The sequence below is a fragment of the Bos grunniens genome, chromosome 3 (genome assembly GCF_055505025.1).
Source record: "Bos grunniens cultivar Pamir isolate PY7600 chromosome 3, Bosgru_T2T1.0, whole genome shotgun sequence".
In the NCBI taxonomy this organism is placed as follows: Eukaryota; Metazoa; Chordata; class Mammalia; order Artiodactyla; family Bovidae; genus Bos; species Bos grunniens.
In genome coordinates, this window is record NC_141167.1 from 108,724,256 (window position 1) to 108,743,920 (window position 19,665).

Genomic DNA, 19,665 nt, shown 5'->3' on the forward strand with positions numbered 1-19,665 from the left:
GGCCTTGGAATACGGAATGAAGCAGGGCAAAGAATAATAGAGTTTTGTCAAGAAAATGCACTGGCCATAACAAACACCCTCTTCAAACAACACAAGAGAAGACTCTACACATGGACATCACCAGATGGTCAACATCAAAATCAGATTGATTATATTCTTTGTAGCCAAAGATGGAGAAGCTCTATACAGTCAGCAAAAACAAGACCAGGAGCTGACTGTGGCTCAAACCATGAACTCCTTATTGCCAAATTCAGACTTAAATTGAAGAAAGTAGGGGAAACCACTAGAGCATTCAGGTATGACCTAAATCAAATTCCTTATGATTATACAGTGGAAGTGAGAAATAGATTTAAGGGACTAGATCTGATAGATAGAGTGCCTGATGAACTATGGAATGAGGTTCGTGACATTGTACAGGAGACAGTGATCAAGACCATCCCCATGGAAAAAAATGCAAAAAAGCAAAATGGCTGTCTGGGGAGGCCTTACAAATAGCTGTGAAAAGAAGAGAAGCGAAAAGCAAAGGAGAAAAGGAAAGATATAAACATCTGAATGCAGAGTTCCAAAGAATAGCAAGAAGAGATAAGAAAGCCTTCTTCAGCGATCAATGCAAAGAAATAGAGGAAAACAACAGAATGGGAAAGACTAGAGAGCTCTTCAAGAAAATAAGAGGTACCAAAGGAACATTTCATGCAAAGATGGGCTCGATAAAGGACAGAAATGGTATGGACCTAATAGAAGCAGAAGATATTAAGAAGAGATGGCAAGGATACACAGAAGAACTGTACAAAACAGATCTTCATGACCCAGATAATCACGATGGTGTGATCACTCACCTAGAGCCAGACATCCTGGAATGTGAAGTCAAGAGGGCCTTAGAAAGCATCACTATGAACAAAGCTGGTGGAGGTGATGGAATTCCAGTTGAGCTATTCCAAATCCTGAAAGATGATGCTGTGAAAGTGCTGCACTCAATATACCAGCAAATTTGGAAAACTCAGCAGTGGCCACAGGACTGGAAAAGGTCAGTTTTCATTCCAATCCCAAAGAAAGGCAATGCCAAAGAATGCTCAAACTACCGCACAATTGCACTCATCTCACATGCTAGTAAAGTAATGCTCAAAATTCTCCAAGCCAGGCTTCAGCAATATGTGAACCGTGAACTTCCTGATGTTCAAGCTGGTTTTAGAAAAGGCAGAGGAACCAGAGATCAAAATGCCAACATCTACTGGATCATGGAAAAAGCAAGAGAGCTCCAGAAAAACATGTATTTCTGCTTTGTTGACTATGCCAAAGCCTTCGACTGTGTGGATCACAATAAACTGTGGAAAATTCTGAAAGAGATGGGAATACCAGACCACCTGATCTGCCTCTTGAGAAACCTGTATGCAGGTCAGAAAGCAACAGTTAGAACTGGACTTGGAACAACAGACTGGTTCCAAATAGGAAAAGGAGTATGTCAAGGCTGTATATTGTCACCCTGCTTATTTAACTTCTATGCAGAGGACATCATGAGAAACGCTGGCCTGGAAGAAACACAAGCTGGAATCAAGATTGCTGGGAGAAATATCAATAACCTCAGATATGCAGATGACACCACCCTTATGGCAGAAAGTGAAGAGGAACTCAAAAGCCTCTTGATGAAAGTGAAAGTGGAGAGTGAAAAAGTTGGCTTCAAGCTCAACATTCAGAAAACGAAGATCATGGCATCCGGTCCCATCACTTCATGGCAAATAGATGGGGAAACAGTGGGAACAGTGTCAGACTTTATTTTTTTGAGCTCCAAAATCACTACAGATGGTGACTGCAGCCATGAAATTAAAAAATGCTTACTCCTTGGAAGGAAAGTTATGACCAACCTAGATAGCATATTCAAAAGCAGAGACATTACTTTGCCAACAAAGGTTCGTCTAGTCAAGGCTATGGTTTTACCCAGGGTCATGTATGGATGTGAGAGTTGGACTGTGAAGAAGGTTGAGCACTGAAGAATTGATGCTTTTGAACTGTGGTGTTGGAGAAAACTCTTGAGAGTCCCTTGGACTGCAAGGAGATCCAACCAGTCCATTCTGAAGGAGATCAGCCCTGGGGGTTCTTTGGCCACCTCATGGGAAGAGTTGACTCATTGGAAAAGACTCTGATGCTGGGAGGGATTGGGGGCAAGAGGAGAAGGGGACGACAGAGGATGAAATGGCTGGATGGCATCACTGACTCGATGTATGTGAGTCTCAGTGTACTCTGGGAGTTGGTGATGGACAGGGAGGCCTGGCGTGCTGCAGTTCATGGGGTCGCAAAGAGCGACTGAGCAACTGATCTGATCTGATTTAACAAAATAAGAAAACAGAAACAACACCAGCGAATGAAAAAAAAATAAAATAAAATAAAGGAAAGAATAATACTAATAAGAATATTTTCCTGGGGCTTCCTCAGTCAGTTTCTCAGTGACACAGAGCCAATTCTTGCTTCCCCAGAAGGCCCTCCAATATCTCTAGATAAGTCTGTGCACCTGCTGTAGGCACTTTGGGACCAGCTTACACTCTGATCTGGCCCAGCTCCCACATGTACTTGCCCTCAAAGTTCCCTGCTCTTAAGTATAAATAGCTTTGAATTGTGGGAATACTCTTTGTCTGTTCAGGTATTCCACATATGCAAGATTTGCCAAGCTGACCTGTGGGATTTACTCCATGACTTGTGCAGCTGCATGGAAAGATTTCCTTTCTTCTTTCTTAGTTGCACCACCCCCAAGGCTCAGCTTTGGTTTTGACCAAACCTTTTAATGTATGCACCCTCAAGTATCTTTTTCCTGCTCTGGTGGAAGGGAGTCAAAGCAGGGACTGCATGAGGCACACTTACAGGCAGGCAGTTGGCTAGCACAAGGTGGCCACAACTAGCTTGCAGTGGAGGCGAGTTGTGGTGGGGACTGGTAGAAAGTTGAAACAGACTGCAGTTGCTCACTTTGGGTGGAATCCCTCCCAGTGCCTTGGAGGCTGGGGCTGGAGAGTGGGGAGCAGTGTTGCCCCCCGCCCCCCATGCACCATTCAACAGTGGTGCCTCATTTCCTAAGCAGACCAAGGTTCCTCCAGGACCATTCCCAGCCATGGAGCCCCTCACTCCCATCCCCTCTGTTGTGTCTATGTAGCAAACAACAGTCCTCTCCCAGGATTCTGTCTCTTAACCCAACACTTTAGCGCTCAGTCCCTGCATGCACTGACGGATTTCCATCTCAGGCAGAGGCACTCAGGGCAGATTCACAAGGAGGCTTTGGGATGGATGGTGCTCAGGACCCCAGAGCCTACACTGTTGGAGTAGGCCTTGGCTTGAGGAGCAGGCCAGCCAGCTCAGATGGGTGCCCTCTAGGTGCCTGGGAGGCCGAAGAAGCTGGAAGGTGGAGAAATGGGTAGTAATGGTGGACCTGCCACTTGCATACCACTCAACAATGATGCCTAACTTCTATGGGGTCCCAGGCTTTTTTCACATTCTTTTTTGGTTGTGAAGCTACTTACTCCTGTCCTTTCAAGCTATGTTTCCATAGCCAGCAGCTGTCCCCTCCCTGAGTCCACACTCCAAATTCTACTTTTCAGCACCTAGACCACCTCTACAGCAAGCAATTCACAACTCAGACTGGGATGCACAGAGCTGTGGTTATAAACCCTGTGTGTAGTTCTTACTTGTCCTGCCTCCTAATCTTCCATCTTGACTTCTCCCCCTGTTTTTAAATTAACTCTAAATCCTCTGCTTCGGCTATTTCTCATATCCCTAGAGCACTTACATGCAGACCCAGGAGCCTGATTTCCACATGTTGGACCAGTCTCCTCCAGTTTGTACCTGCTGTGGTCTCTGTCAGGAACAGACACCCTGTTCACACGCCCCCCTCCCCCAAATTGCATCACTTGTGATTTCTGTAACCCCTTCCCCTCTTTGTGGCTGTGTGTGTTCTGCTTGTCTTCTGAAGGTCATCCCGCATGCCTTCTCCAAGAAGCCTTCTAGTTTTTTTTTTTTTTTTCCTTCAGTTTTCACATGTTCTGTTTTGTTATCTTTGGTGAAAGAAAATGTTTCTTAAGAGCCTCTGTACTGTGGCACTTACAATCAGCAGTGAAGTGATTTCTGCTTCCATCTTCCCCCACTGAAGTTTGGACTCCCCTAATACAATGACTTTTCCTCCCGTTTCTGTATCCCAAAGACAAACAGTTGCACACAGTTGACACATGTTATACATCTGTTGAATGTTGACCTAATATTAGAAGACACACTCAGGAAATCTCTAGGACAGTTTGATCTTCAGCTGCCAGATGGCACCAATGCTCAAGTGCTGTGGGAGAGTTGGGAAAAGTGAAAGCAAAAGTGATAGTCGCTCAGTGGTGTCAGACTCTTTGTGACCCCCTGGACTATAGCCTGCCACGCTCCTCTGTCCATGGAATTCTCTAGGCAAGAATACTGGAGTGGGTAGCCTTTCCCTTCTTTTGGGTATTTTCCTGACCCAGGGAGAGAAACTGTGTTTCCTTCATGGCAGGCAGATTCTTTACCCTCTGAACCACCAGGGAAGCTAGACAGTTGGGAAGGAAGATGCTTTGAGGGATGCTTGAATGTTGGTTGCAACTGGTTCTGGTGGGTCGTGAAGTCATTCCCTTTTCTCTCCAAGACTTACTGCTTGGTCTTCTGAGAAGACTATTTCAAAATCCCATAGACTGGATGGCATAAACTATAGTAATTACTTTTCTTATAGACCTGGAGGCTATGAATTCCAAAATCAAGCTGCTGTTTGATGTATTTTTTGGCGAGGGCCCTCTTCCAGGATTGCTGTCTTCTCGCTGTATCTTTACATGAGGGACCGGGAAAACTCTGCTCTCCCCTCCTCTTCTAATGAGGGAACTAATCTCATCCTTGGGGCTATACCCTCATGACTTGATCATAAAGCAACCACCTTCCAAAGGGCCACCTCCTAAAACCACCACATTGTGGGTTATGGCTTCAACATATAAATTGTGTGGGGATACAAATATTCAGCCTTTAACACTGCCTTCAGGGGCTTATGAGAAGGCAATGGAACCCCATTCCAGTACTCTTGCCTGGAAAATCCCATGGACAGAGGAGCCTGGTAGGCTGCAGTCCATGGGGTCGCTAAGAGTTGGACACGACTGAGCGACTTCATTTTGACTTTTCACTTTCATGCACTGGAGAAGGAAATGGCAACCCACTCCGGTATTCTTGCCTAGAGAATCCCAGGGATGGGGGAGCCTTGTGGGTTGCCGTCTATGTGGTGGCACAAAGTCGGACACGACTGAAGCAACTTAGCAGCAGCAGCAGCAGTCAGGGGCTTATAGGTGTGGTTAGAACTAGATGTGTTGGGGGTGGGGAGGTGGATTGAAGGTGAAGCCTTAATTCAGATGTAAAGACGCAGCCTGGATTCAGGCATTAGGGGTGAGGTCCCTGGGCAATATGAGCCTAGGTGAGAAGTCATAGTGGGATAACCTACATGGAGGGTTCACATTCATGATTATGGTGGTGAGAATTGTTAATACTTTGTGGTGGGATTTAGATTCATGTGGGAGATAGTACAGCTTGGGAATATGGTGGGTATCACTGGATATGGGGGACCCTTGAGAATCCCATGTCTCAGATCTGAGCTCTTGATCCAGATAAGAGAGCTCTGAGGTGGAGCTGCCACAGAGAGGAGGGTGGGGAGACTGGCTTTCCCAACTATATCTCTGTCTCCCTGTAAATCCTCACTTCATTTCTTCTGTGAGCAGTTTTGTTTTTGTTTTACTTGCCCTGTTTTTCTATAGAATGTGGACAGGTTCACTCCTGCCTCTCAGGTCAGTTTGGAGACAGCCTGGGCTGATGGATGCACAGCACTCTGGAACTTGTAGGGTGCTTCCTGTCTTGTTCTCACCCTGAGTGCTCACAATTGGGTTCCTGCCTTCCCTGCTGTGTGACCCCAAACTTCTGATTTCTCATGAGCCTAATGAGGATCTTAACAGGACAGGAGTCATTAATTATTGTAATGATTAAATAAAATAAGATATGACTCAGTGGTAAAATTAATATTCATCAAATAGTACCCATTTGAAAGCAATCCAACATTTATTGGTTCAATTTTTTAATATAAATGTATTTATTTTAATTGGAGGCTAATTACTTTACAATATTGTATTGGTTTTGCCATATATCAACATGAATCCACCACGGGTGTACACATGTTCCCCATCTTGAACCCCCTCCCACTCCCTCCCCGTACCATCTCTCTGGGTCATCTCAGTGTACCAGCCCCAAGCTTCCTGTATCATGCATCAAACTTGGACTGGCGATTCATTTCATGTATGATATTATACCTGTTTCAATGCCATTCTCCCAAATCATCCCCCCTCTCCCTCTCCCACAGAGTTCAAAAGACTGTTCTGTACATCTGTGTCTCTTTTGCTGTCTTGCATACAGGGTTATCATTACCATCTTTCTAAATTTCATATATATGCGTTAGTATAATGTATTGGTGTTTTTCTTTCTGGCTTACTTCACTCTGTACAATAGGCTCCAGTTTCATCCACCTCATTAGAACTGATTCAAATGTATTCTTTTTAATGGCTGAGTAATACTCCATTGTGTATATTTACCACTGCTTTCTTATCCATTTATCAGCTGATGGACATCTAGGTTGCTTCCATGTCCTGGCTATTATAAACAGTGCTGAAATGCACATTGGGGTACACGTGTCTCTTTCAATTCTGGTTTCCTCGATGTGTATGCCCAGCAGTGGGATTGCTGGGTCATAAGGCAGTTCTATTTCCAGTTTTTTAAGGAATCTCCACACTGTTCTCCATAGTGGCTGTACTAGTTTGCATTCCCACCAACGGTGTAAGGGGTTCCCTTTTCTCCACACCCTCTCCAGTTTTTATTGCTTGTAGACTTTTGGATAGCAGCCATTCTGACGGGCGTGAAATGGTACCTCATTGTGGTTTTGATTCTAATTTCTCTGATAATGAGTGATGTTGAGCATCTTTTCACGTATTTGTTAGCCATCTGTATGTCTTCTTTGGAGAAATGTCTATTTAGGTCTTTGGCCCATTTTTTGATTGGGTCGTTTATTTTTCTGGAATTGAGCTGCAGGTGTTGCTTATATATTTTTGAGATTAGTTGTTTGTCAGTTGCTTCATTTGCTATTATTTTCTCCCATTCTGAAGGCTGTCTTTTCACCTTGCTTATAGTTTCCTTTGTTGTGCAGAAGCTTTTAAGTTTAATTAGGTCCCATTTGTTTATTTTTGCTTTTATTTCCAATATTCTGGGAGGTGGGTCATAGAGGATCCTGCTGTGATGTATGTCGGAGAGTGTTTTGCCTATGTTCTTCTCTAGGAGTTTTATAGTTTCTGGTCTACATTTAGATCTTTAATCCATTTTGAGTTCATTTTTGTGTATGGTGTTAGAAAGTGTTCTAGTTTCATTCTCTTACAAGTGGTTGACCAGTTTTCCCAGCACCACTTGTTAGAGAGATTGTCTTTTCTCCATTGTATATTCTTGCCTCCTTTGTCAAAGATAAGGTGTCCATAGGTGCATGGATTTATCTCTGGGCTTTCTATTTTGTTCCATTGATCTATATTTCTGTCTTTGTGCCAGTACCATACTGTCTGATGACTGTGGCTTTGTAGTAGAGCCTGAAGTCGGGCAGGTTGATTCTTCCAATTCCATTCTTCTTTCTCAAGATTGCTTTGGCTATTCGAGGTTGCTTGTATTTCCATACAAATTGTGAAATTATTTGTTCTAGCTCTGTGAAAAATACCGTTGATAGCTTGATAGCGATTGCATTGAATCTATAGATTGCTTTGGGTAGTACACTCATTTTCACTATATTGATTCTTCTGATCCATGAACATGGTGTATTTCTCCATCTATTAGTGTCCTCTTTGACTTCTTTAACCAGTGTTTTATAGTTTTCTATATATAGGTCTTTAGTTTCTTTAGGTAGATATATGCCTAAGTATTTTATTCTTTTCATTGCAATGGTGAGTGGAATTGTTTATTTAATTTCTCTTTCTATTTTCTCATTATTAGTGTATAGGAATGCAAGGGATTTCTGTGTGTTGATTTTATATCCTGCAACTTTACTATAATCATTGTTTAGCTCTAGTAATTTTCTGGTGGAGTTTTTAGGATTTTGTATGTAGAGGATCATGTCATCTGCAAACAGTGAGAGTTTTACTTCTTCTTTTCCAATTTGGATTCCTTTTATTTCTTTTTCGGCTCTGATTGCTGTGGCCAAAACTTCCAAAACTATGTTGAATAGTAGTGGTGAAAGTGGGCACCCTTGTCTTGTTCCTGACTTTAGGGGAAATGCTTTCAATGTTTCATCATTCAGGATAATGTTTGCTGCGGGTTTGTCGTATATAGCTTTTATTATATTGAGGTATGTTCCTTCTATTCCTGTTTTCTGGAGGGTTTTTTTTTTTTTATCATAAATGGATGTTGAATTTTGTCAAAGGCTTTCACTGCATCTATTGAGATGATCATATGGCTTTTATTTTTCAATTTGTTAATGTGGTGTATTACATTGATTGATTTGCAGATATTGAAGAATCCTTGCCTCCCTGGGATAAAGCCCACTTGGTCATGGTATATGATCTTTTTAATGTGTTGTTGGATTCTGATTGCTAGAATTTTGTTGAGGATTTTTTCATCTATGTTCATCAGTGATATTGGCCTGTAGTTTTATTTTTCTGTGGCATCTTTGTCAGATTTTGGTATTAGGGTGATTGTGGCCTCATAGAATGAATTTGGAAGTTTACCTCCCTCTGCAATTTTCTGGAAGAGTTTGAGTAGGATAGGTGTTAGCTCTTCTTAAATTTTTGGTAGAATTCAGCTATGAAGCTGTCTGGACCTGGGCTTTTGTTTGCCAGAAGATTTGTGATTACAGTTTCAATTCTGTGCTTGTGATGGGTCTGTTAAGATTTTCTATTTCTTCCTGGCTCAGTTTTGGAAAGTTGTACTTTTCTAAGAATTTGTCCATTTCTTCCAAGTTGTCCATTTTATTGGCATATAATTGCTGATAGCAGTCTCTTATGCTCCTTTGTATTTCTGTGTTGTCTGTTGTGATCTCTCCAATTTAATTTCTAATTTTATTAATTTGATTTTTCTCCCTTTGTTTCCTGATGAGTCTGGCTAATGGTTTGTCAATTTTATTTATCCTTTCAAAGAACCAGCTTTTGGCTTTGTTGATTTTTGCTATGGTCTCTTTTGTTTCTTTTGCATTTATATCTGCCCTAATTTTTAAGATTTCTTTCCTTCTACTTACCTTGGGGTTCTTCATTTCTTCCTTTCGTAGTTGCTTTAGGTGTAGAGTTAGGTTATTTATTTGACTTTTTTCTTGTTTCTTGAGGTATGCCTGTATTGCTATGAACCTTTCCCTTAGTACTGCTTTTACAGTGTCCTACAGGTTTTGGGTTGTTGTGTTTTAATTTTAATTAGTTTCTATACATTTTTTTATTTCTATTTTGATTTATTTTGTGATTTGTTGGTTATGCAGCAGCGTGTTGTTCAGCCTCCATATGTTGGGATTTTTAATAGGTTTTCTCCTGTAATTGAGATCTAATCTTACTGCATTGTGGCCAGAAAAGATGCTTGGAATGATTTCAGTTTTTTTGAATTTACCAAGGCTAGATGTATGGCCCAGGATATGATCTATTCTGGAGAAGCTTCCGTGTGCACTTGAGAAAAAGGTGAAATTACCAATTAGGTCTAACTGGTCTATTGTATCATTTAAAGTTTGTGTTTCCTTGTTAATTTTCTGTTTAGTTGATCTATCCATAGGTGGGAGTGGGGTATTAAAGTCTCCCAATATTATTGTGTCATTGTTAATTTCCCCTTTCATACTTGTTAGTATTTATCTTACATATTGTGGTGCTCCTATGTTGGGTGCATATATATTTATAATTGTTATATCTTCTTCTTGGATTGATCCTTTGATCATTATGTAGTGTCCTTCTTTGTCTCTTTTCACAGCCTTTGTTTTAAAGTCTATTTTATCTGATATGAGTATTGCTACTCCTGCTTTCTTTTGGTCTCTATTTCCATGGAATATCTTTTTCTAGCCCTTCACGTTCTCTGTATGTGTCCCCTGTTTTGAGGTGGGTCTCTTGTAGACAACATATATAGGGGTCTTGTTTTTGTATCCATTAAGCCAGTCTTTGTCTTTTGGTTGGGGCATTCAACTCATTTATGTTTCAAGTAATGATTGATAAGTATGATCCCGTTGCAATTTACTTTATTGTTTGGGGTTCAAGCTTATACACCCTTTTTGTGTTTCCTGTCTAGAGAAAATCCTTTAGCATTTGTTGGAGAGCTGGTTTGGTGGTGCTGTATTCTCTCAGCTTTTGCTTGTCTGTAAAGCTTTTCATTTTTCCTTCATATTTGAATGAGATCCTTGCTGGGTACACTAATCTGGGCTGTAGGTTATTTTCTTTCATCACTTTAAGTATTTCATGCCATTCCTTCCTGGCCTGAAGAGTTTCTATTGAAAGATCAGCTGTTATCCTTATGGAAATCCCCTTGTGGGTTATTTGTTGTTTTTCCCTTGCTGCTTTTAATATTTGTTCTTTGCGTTTGACCTTTGTTAATTTGATTAATATGTGTCTTGGAGTGTTTCACCTTGGGTTTATCCTGTTTGGGACTCTCTGGATTTCCTGGACTTGGGTGATTATTTCTTTCCCCGTTTTAGGGAAGTTTTCAACTATAATGTCCTCAAGTATTTTCTCATGGTCTTTCTTTTTGTCTTCTTCTGGAGCTCCTATGATTCGAATGTTGGGTGTTTAATATTGTCCTGGAGGTCTCTGAGATTGTCCTCATTTCTTTTAATTCATTTTTCTTTTTTCCTCTCTGATTCATTTATTTCTACCATTCTATCTTCTACTTCACGAATCCTATCTTCTGCCTCCATTATTCTACTATTTATTGCCTCCAGAGTGTTTTTGATCTCATTTATTGCATTATTCATTATATATTGACTCTTTTTTATTTCTTCTAGGTCCTTGTTAAACCTTTCTTGCATCTCCTCAATCCTTGTCTCCAGGTTATTTATCTGTGATTCCGTTTTGATTTCAAGATTTTGGATCATTTTCACTATCATTATACGGAATTATTTATCAGGTAGATTCCCTATCTCTTCCTCTTTTGTTTGGTTTGGTGGGCATTTATCCTGTTCCTTTACCTGCTTGGTATTCCTCTGTCTCTTCTTCTTGTTTATATTGCTGTGTTTGGGTGGTCTTTCTGTATTCTGGCAGTTTGTGGGGTTCTCTTTATTGTGGAGTTTCCTCGCTGTGGGTGGGGATGTACGGGTGGTGTGTCAAGGTTTCCTGGTTAGGGAAGCTTGTGTCGGTGTTCTGGTGGGTGGGAGCTGTATTTGTTCTCTCTGGAGTGCAATGAAGTATCCAGTAATGAGTTATGAGATGTCAGTGGGTTTGGAGTGACTTTGGGAAGTCTGTATATTGGAGCTCAGGGCTGTGTTCCTGTGTTGCTGGAGAATTTGTGTGGTATGTCTTGTTCTGGAACTTGTTGGCCTTTGGGTGGTGCTTTGTTTCAGTGTAGGTATGGAGGCGTTTGATGAGCTCTTGTCGATTATTGTTCCCTGGATTCAGGAGTTCTCTGGTGTTCTCAGGATTTGGACTTAAACCTCCTGCTTCTGGTTTTCAGTCTTATTTTTACAGTAGCCTCAAGACTTCTCCATCTATGCAGCACCATTGATAAAACATCTAGGTTAAAGATGAAAAGTTTCTCCACAGTGAGAGACACCCAAAGAGGTTCACAGAGTTACATGGAGAAGAGAAGAGGGAGGAGGGAGTTAGAGGTGACCCGAATGAGATGAGGTGGAATCAAAAGAGGAGAGAGCAAGCTAGCCAGTAACCATTTCCTTATGTGTGCTCCACAGTCTGGACTGCTCTGAGATGTTCACGGAGTTATACAGAGAAAAGAAGAGGGAGGAAGGAGACAGAGGTGGCCAGGAGGATAAAGAGGAGAATCAAAAGGAGAGAGACAGATCCAACCAGTAATCAGTTCTCTAAGTGCTCTCCACCGTCTGGAACACACAAAGAAGATTCACAGAGTTGGGTGGAGAAGAGAAGGGGGAGGGAGGAGATAGAGGTGACCTGGTGGAGAAAAAAGAGAGTCTAAAGGGGGAGAGAGCAGTCAAGCCAGTAATCTCACTCCTAAGTAAAAATGGGTACAGAAGATTGGGTTCTTAAATGTACAAAATTAATAACAAATACCAAAAAGCAAAGATTAGAAATCTAGAGTAGAGGTTGGATTTTCAAAAATACAATATTAAAGAAAAGCAAGGAAAAAAAAAAGTCACAAAAATTATTTAAAAAAATACATACATATATATATATATATATGAAGTTTGCTTTAAAAAATTGGGTCTCTTTTTTTTTGCAAAATAATAATAGGTTATAAAAATGAAAATTATAGGAGTAATAGAGTACTTAAAAATTTAAAAAATTAAAAAAAGAATGATAGTAAAAATATATCTAGGACTTTCTCTGGTGTTGTTGTGGGCAGTGTGGGTCAGTTCATTTTCGGATAGTTTCTTGGTCTGGCTTATATTTCTCAAGATCTATAGGCCCCTTCCTATGTAGTAGGTACTAACTACAGGGTTTTAGTCTATTGCACCTGTCACTTCCAAGGTGGTTCTCTCTGTTTTAGTTTCTTCTGTTTGCTGGTCTCTTCAGTGTCTGATTTTTGCTTTGACACAAAGGGGTGGTGGTGGACACTTTTTTTTTTGGTTCACTTGTTCAATTGCGCTGTGAGGAGGGAGGGACGCTGCAAACAAATAACACTGGCATGTGCTTGCAGTGTCTCAGCCACACTGGGCCTGCCCCCTGCTCACGGCACGTGTGCCTTCCCTGCCCACACTACTCAGGCTCTAGGCTGCTCCACCGGGAACCGTCCAAGGCTGGCCCTGGGCCGTATGCACCTCCCAGGTCTAAGCCACTCAAGTTCAGGCATTCAGGCAGTCCTCAGAGGCGCAGACTCTGTTGGACCTGCATTTTGTGGCCTTCCCAGGTCCGAGCAGCTCAGGTGACCAGATGTTTGGCGAGTGTGGTCCCTGTGACTTATCGCCTCCCCCGTCCCTGCAGCTTGGTTTTCTGGGTGTACAACTGGTGCACCTTCTCAGGCAGATGTTGACCGTCCAGAACCCCAAGAAGTCTTAGTTAGCAAAGAAGCCTGCTTGCAGTTTGGTAGATAATGCCTCTTTGGGGCTGCGATTGTCCCCTTCCAGTTCTGGCTGCCTGTCACTGGAGGGGGATGGTCTGCAGCTGGCTAGCTCTGTTCAGTCCTTTGTTCTGTGCGCGGGCCTGGTGGTGTCTTAGGTTAGAGCTTTTCGTGTGGTAGCTATCACACAGTCTTGTTTGCTATCTCAAGGTAGTTCCCTCAGATTGTCCTCAGGGCATTCAGGCCCAGTCCTTACTCTAAGCAATGCAGCCCGGGCCTCCCTGCCCAGCCCCCAGTTGCTAGTGGCGGGTGTAGGCGTCTGCACTGCTTCTCCGCTGGTGGAGTTACCATTGGGCACATGATCTGTGGGTTTTAATTATTTATTTATTTTTCTTCCCAGTTATGTTGCCCTTTGTGGTTCCACAGCTTGCCACAGACTCAGCAGTGAGAGTGTTTCCTGGTGTTTGGAAACTTCTCTCTTTTTAAGACTCCCTTCCTGAGATGGATCTCTGTCCCTACCTCTTTTGTCTCTCTTTTTGTCTTTTATATTTTTTCCTACCTCCTTTTGAAGACACTGGGCTGCTTTTCTGGGTGCCTGATGTCCTCTGCTGGCATTCAGAAGTTGTTTTGTGGAATTTACTCAGCGTTTAAATGTTCTTTTGATGAATTTGTTGGGGAGAAAGTGGTCTCCCCATCCTATTCCTCGCCATCTTAGGACCGCCTCTCATCTGTCTTCTTAGTGGTGGTTTTGTAGGAGAGGAAGAAAGAGGACTGTATCTTCCAGTTCTGAGAGCTCCTTATCCTAGACACTTTTGCAGAGCTTTTCGAGTAGGGCCCCAACAAGGGTCCTCCTGCCTGGGGTCTTTGGAGCTAATAGAAAGAGAATGTGTTCACTTCAAAAGCAAAGGAAGGTTTTCTTCTTTGATTAAACAAGACCTAGGAGCACCCACTCCAGAGCGCACTGCTCCCAACACGCTGCTTTATGGAGATCTCATCAGTGGGGAGGGAGTGGGCAGAGTTTTCTCAGGGCTCTGGTTTACTTTTTAAAATAATAGGGACACAAAGAGAACAATTTATTATGTTCTCTGTGGAAGAGACCCTTGATGGCAAAGATCTCATACATATTTAAAAATTCAAGTAAATATTTAAAGAAAAAGACAATATCCTTTCCAACTTTGTTTCCCACAGCCACTTTCTCCAAGGGTAACTTCTCTTGTTTTCTTACAATTAATAGTAATAGTTTCAAGTCTAAATTTGTTGGATGTTTAGAAACATCAATATTTTTTTAGCCACTAAGTAATATTGACTCAAAAGATGTGTGTCAGGTTCAACAGTGTTACATGTGAAAAATATGGGTGCAAGGATTTGACTCACAAAATACCATCACTCCTCTCCCCAGGACCCCGCACAGCAGCAGACTTGGCTACAGCCTCCTTTGTAGTCTTCTTTCTGCATCTTAGTTCAAGCTGTTTCCTCCACTTGGAGTGGCCTTTCCTCCCACTCCTAAGTCAGCTGAGTGAAATCCTGGCCCTGGGTTGAGGTGTAGCTCAAGGCATCATTTTTCCTTGAGGTTTTCCAGACTGTTCCCTTGACCACCAGTGCTTTTGTGTTTAATAGTGTTGGCCCCCACTGAAGTGTTTTCTGTCCCCATGTTCTCCCTGCTGGAAGATAACATTCCTACAGGAAGGCTTACATGTCCCTCACCTGTTACCACCATGAGGCCTCAGTCAGTGTTCAGTAAATATATAAATTTTTTTATTTTAATGCCACCATATTTAATTACATATTTTGAAATGGAATAAAACTGAGGAAGGGATATCTTGAGTGTTAAGAATGCAGACATAGCTATGCTCTAGTAAACCCATGAGCTCACAATATTCCCAACAATTTCACAAGGTGTATCTTTAATGATACAGTTGCGCATTTTCCTAATTTAATGGAATTACCTAAAAAGGAAAGGAGAATCATTTTTTATAGACTTATCACAGATTTGATAGACTTACCATTGAGTCAAAGTTGTAGGACACAAGCAGAACATTTGGTCCACATGTAATTAAGGTGTGTGTGTGTGTGTGTGTGTGTGTGTGTGTGTGAGTGTGTGAGCATAAAAGCAAATACTTAACTTCAAGTGCATTTTATGTCGTATGTCACCCATGAGCATCCTGCACCCTAAGACTGAAAGAAGGCATTGAAGAAACCTTGGAAGAGTTACATCTTGGGACTCACAATTAACCTGAGGACTTAGAACCTTAACTGGGTTGGAAAGCGTTTCCCAAAGTTTTGGCATAGATTTTCTCCCTTGTTCTGTAGGCATTTAAAAACATACCATACAATTAAGAGATTATTGTCATGTTAAGACACACCTATTCTAAAACTTTAATTTTGAACTCTAAATACATAAATTGACCTATGCAAAATTACTTTCTAGTGATTTAACTTTCATCATTCTGGATGCATAAGGTCTCCAAAGGGAGACCTCTGTCATGTATCTCATAGTTCTTACCTGCATATTTGACTATTTCTGACAACACTGAAGACTTCTGTCAGAGAGAGAATAGCATACTGAAGCCAGCATCTGCCCCTGGGTAAGTCAAAATTCTGACTGTCAATGAGCATGTTCAAACTCATGATGTACAAAAGCAGGGAATGACTGTACAGAAGTAGCAAGCTGCTATGCATTCTGTGCACACCCCTTTGTTCTGGAGAAACCTAAATTATTTGCCTCAGATTTCAAGAGAAAAGTGACATAATGCTACAGGAGAGAAACCAGGGCATAAAATAAAGGAGAAACTAGAACAGAGTTAAAGCCAATTTTTTCCTCTTCATTGAAGTTTTGTTGAATTACAACATTATATGAGTTTAAAAAGTACAGCATGATGATTTGATAGTTTTATAGATTACACTCCATGGTTATTATAGATACTGACCATATTTGCTGTGCTGTACATCTCATTCTTGTAGCTTATAAAATAATATGCCTAGTAGTTTGTGCCTTTAATCCTCTTCCCCATTTTGTTCTTATCTTACCTGCTTCCGTCTCATAATCACTAATCTGTTCTCTATATCTGTGAGTCAGCTTCCATTTTGTCATATTTGATTTAAGACTGAGCAGATGGCATTGCAGATAGCCACACTGTTCCAGATGTATCAATTTCCTTAAAAATCTAATCAATATATGTTCATATGCTGTGCTGGTAGGAAGAAACACTGAAATGGCTGAAACCCAAAGGCTAATATTCTTTTGGCCAGAATAATGGAATTATTATTGTCCTAGCTATCAAAGAAGCAAACAGAGCCATCTGTCAGGCAAAGCAAACACATGCCTAAATTACATAAAGTTCAGTTGTCATGAGAGAATTTGGATTGAACTACTAACTAGGACTGTGAAATATGGTGTGATCTTGTATATAATGGATGCTTCTGAGGCATTCCCTAATTAACATTAATCTTCTTAAACTATATACTCACATTTCTTCTTCAGTAGCTCAGTAAGCTACATTCTGCACAAACCAGATGAATGTGGGCACTGGGGAAGAACAGTGTTTTCTCCAGTTTGATACAGTATTGACACGGTGACACATCAGTTTCAAAAATGGATATTCTTGATATTAGGTCCCAAACATCTCAAAACTAAGCTTAAACTCTATTAAGGGCTATTATAAAATCAGAAATTTAGACAAGATACAAGAATACTAGTATTGAGGTGACAATAGCCTAGTTTCTATCATTTGATTTGCTAAAGTGCACATGAAATAGAATTACTCTATATACTACAGATAAAAGCTTTCATGTTCTTCTAAGAGGAGTTAGTGGAAGCTTATTCGGATTCTCTAGAGTAAACAGTCATATTGGTCAATGTTTCTTCTCTTCCTGCAACCTTCCCAAATGCAAAATATCTATTATTTACCAACTCTTTTCTTCATTTAACTATTAACCAGCAAATTCGCTAACAGGCAAAAGATTCAAACTGCTGTGGATAAACCTTTCAGTTCAGTTCAGTCACTCAGTTGTGTCTGACACTTTGTGACTCCATGGACTATAGTATGCCAGGCTTCCCTGTCCATCACCAACTCCCAGAGCTTGCTCAAACTCATGTCCATCGAGTTGGTGATGCCTTTCAATCATCTCATCCTCTGTCATCCCCTTCTCCTTCTGCCTTCAATTTTTCCCAACATCAGGGTCTTTTCCAATGAGTCAGTTCTTCGCATCAGGAGGCCAAAGTGTTGGAGTTTCAGCTTCAGCATCAGTCCTTCCAGTGAATATTCAGGACTGATTTCCTTTAGGATGGACTGATTGGATTTCCTTGCTGTCCAAGGGACTCTCAAGCGTCTTCCCCAACACCACAGTTCAAAAGCATCAATTCTTCGGCTTTTGAAGACTTCAGCTTTCCTGAAGTCTTTCTGAAGTCAAACCTCAGCTTTCTTTATAGTCGAACTCTCACATGCATTTATGACTACTGAGAAAAACCATAGCTTTGACTAGACGGACCTTTGTTGGCAAAGTAATGTCTCTGCTTTTAATAAGCTGTCTAGATTGGGCATAGCTTTTCTTCTAAGGAGCAAGCGTCTTTTAATTTCATGGCTGCAGTCACCATTTACAGTGATTTTGGAGCCCCCCAAAATAAACTCTCTTACTGTTTCCATTGTTTCCCTATCTGTTTGCCATGAAGTGATGGGACTGGATGCCATGATCTTAGTTTTTTGAATGTTGAGTTTTAAGCCAGCTGTTTCACTCTCCTCTTTCACTTTCATCAAGAGGCTCTTTAGTTCTTCTTTGCTTTCTGCCATAAGGGTGGTGTCATCTGCATATCTGAGGCTATTGATATTTCTCCGAGCAAACTTGATTCCAGCTTGTGGTTCATCCAGCCCAGAATTTCACATGATATACTCTGCATATAAGTTAAATAAGCAGGGTGATAATATACAGTCTTGACATACTCCTTTTCCTATTTGGAACCAGTCTGTTGTTCCATGTCCAGTTATAACTGTTGCTTCTTAACCTGCACACAGATTTCTCAGGAGGCAGGTCAGGTGGTCTGGTATTCCCATCTCTTTGAGAATTTTGTACTGTTTGTTCTGATCCATACAGTCAAAAGCTTTGGCGTAGTCAATATAGCAAAAGTAGATGTTTTTCTGGAACTCTCTTGCCTTTTTGATGGCCTAACGGATATTGGCAGCCTCTGGTTCCTCTGCCTTTTCTAAACCCAGCTTGAACATCTAGAAGTTTACGGTTCATGTGCTGTTGAAGCCTGGCTTGGAGAACTTTGAGCATTACTTTGCTAGTGTGTGAGATGTGTGCAATTGTGTGGCAATTTGAACATTCTTTGGCATTGCTTTTCTTTGGGATTGGAATAAAAACTGACCTTTTCCAATCCTGTGGCCACTGCTGAGTTTTTCAAATTTACTGGCATATTGAGTGCAGCATTTTCACAGCAACATCTTTTACGATTTGAAATAGCTCAACTGGTGTTGCCTGGAGAATCCCAGGGACAGGGGAGCCTTGTGGGCTGCCGTCTATGGGGTCGCACAGAGTCAGACATGACTGAAGCGACTTAGCAGCAGCAGCAGCAACTGGAATTCCATCACCTCTACTAGTTTTGTTTGTAACGATGGTTCCTAAGGCCCACTTGACTTCATATTCCAGGATGTCTGGCTCTAGGTGGATGCTCACACCATCATGGTTATCTGGGTTATGAAGATATTTTTTGTATAGTTCTTCTGTGTATCCTTGCCACCTCTTCGTAATATCTTCTGCTTCTGTTAGGTACATATCATTTCTGTCCTTTATTGTGCCCATCTTTGCATGAAATGTACCCTTAGTATCTCTAATTTTGTTGAAGAGATCTCTAGTTTTTCTCATTCTGTTGTTTCCTTCTATTTCTTTGCGTTCATTGCTGAGGAAGTCTTTCTTTTCTCTCCTTGCTATTCTTTGGAACTCTGCATTCAAAAGGGTATATCTTTCCTTTTCTCCTTTGCCTTTTGTTTCTCTGCTTTTCTCAGCTATTTGTAAGGCCTCCTCAGACAACCATTTTGCCTTTTTGCATTTCTTTTTCTTGGGGATTGTCTTGATCACTGCTTCCTGTACAATGTCACCAACCTCCATCCATAGTTCTTCAGGCACTCTGCCTATCAGATCCAATGAGCCTGTTAAGTTAACTGTGTGAAAGTGGTGGTAGAGAAGCCTACTGGTAGGTTCTATGTGACCATCAGTCTAGTGGAAGTGGCCCTCAATAGCAGTAGAGAGGCACAGAGGGCATCTTGCTGATATTTCTCTGAAATGATGGTGTTACTTCAAAGCTAAGGTTGGAGACAAGTTCTGGGTAAGTCACAGGTTAACCATACCTTTGTAAATAGGGTGGCATTGTCAGGGATTAAGAAGGGTTGGTGGTAAAATATATTATATATTATATACATATTCTATATATTTTTATATGTATACATATAACATATTTTATACATTTATATGTATGCTTACATATTT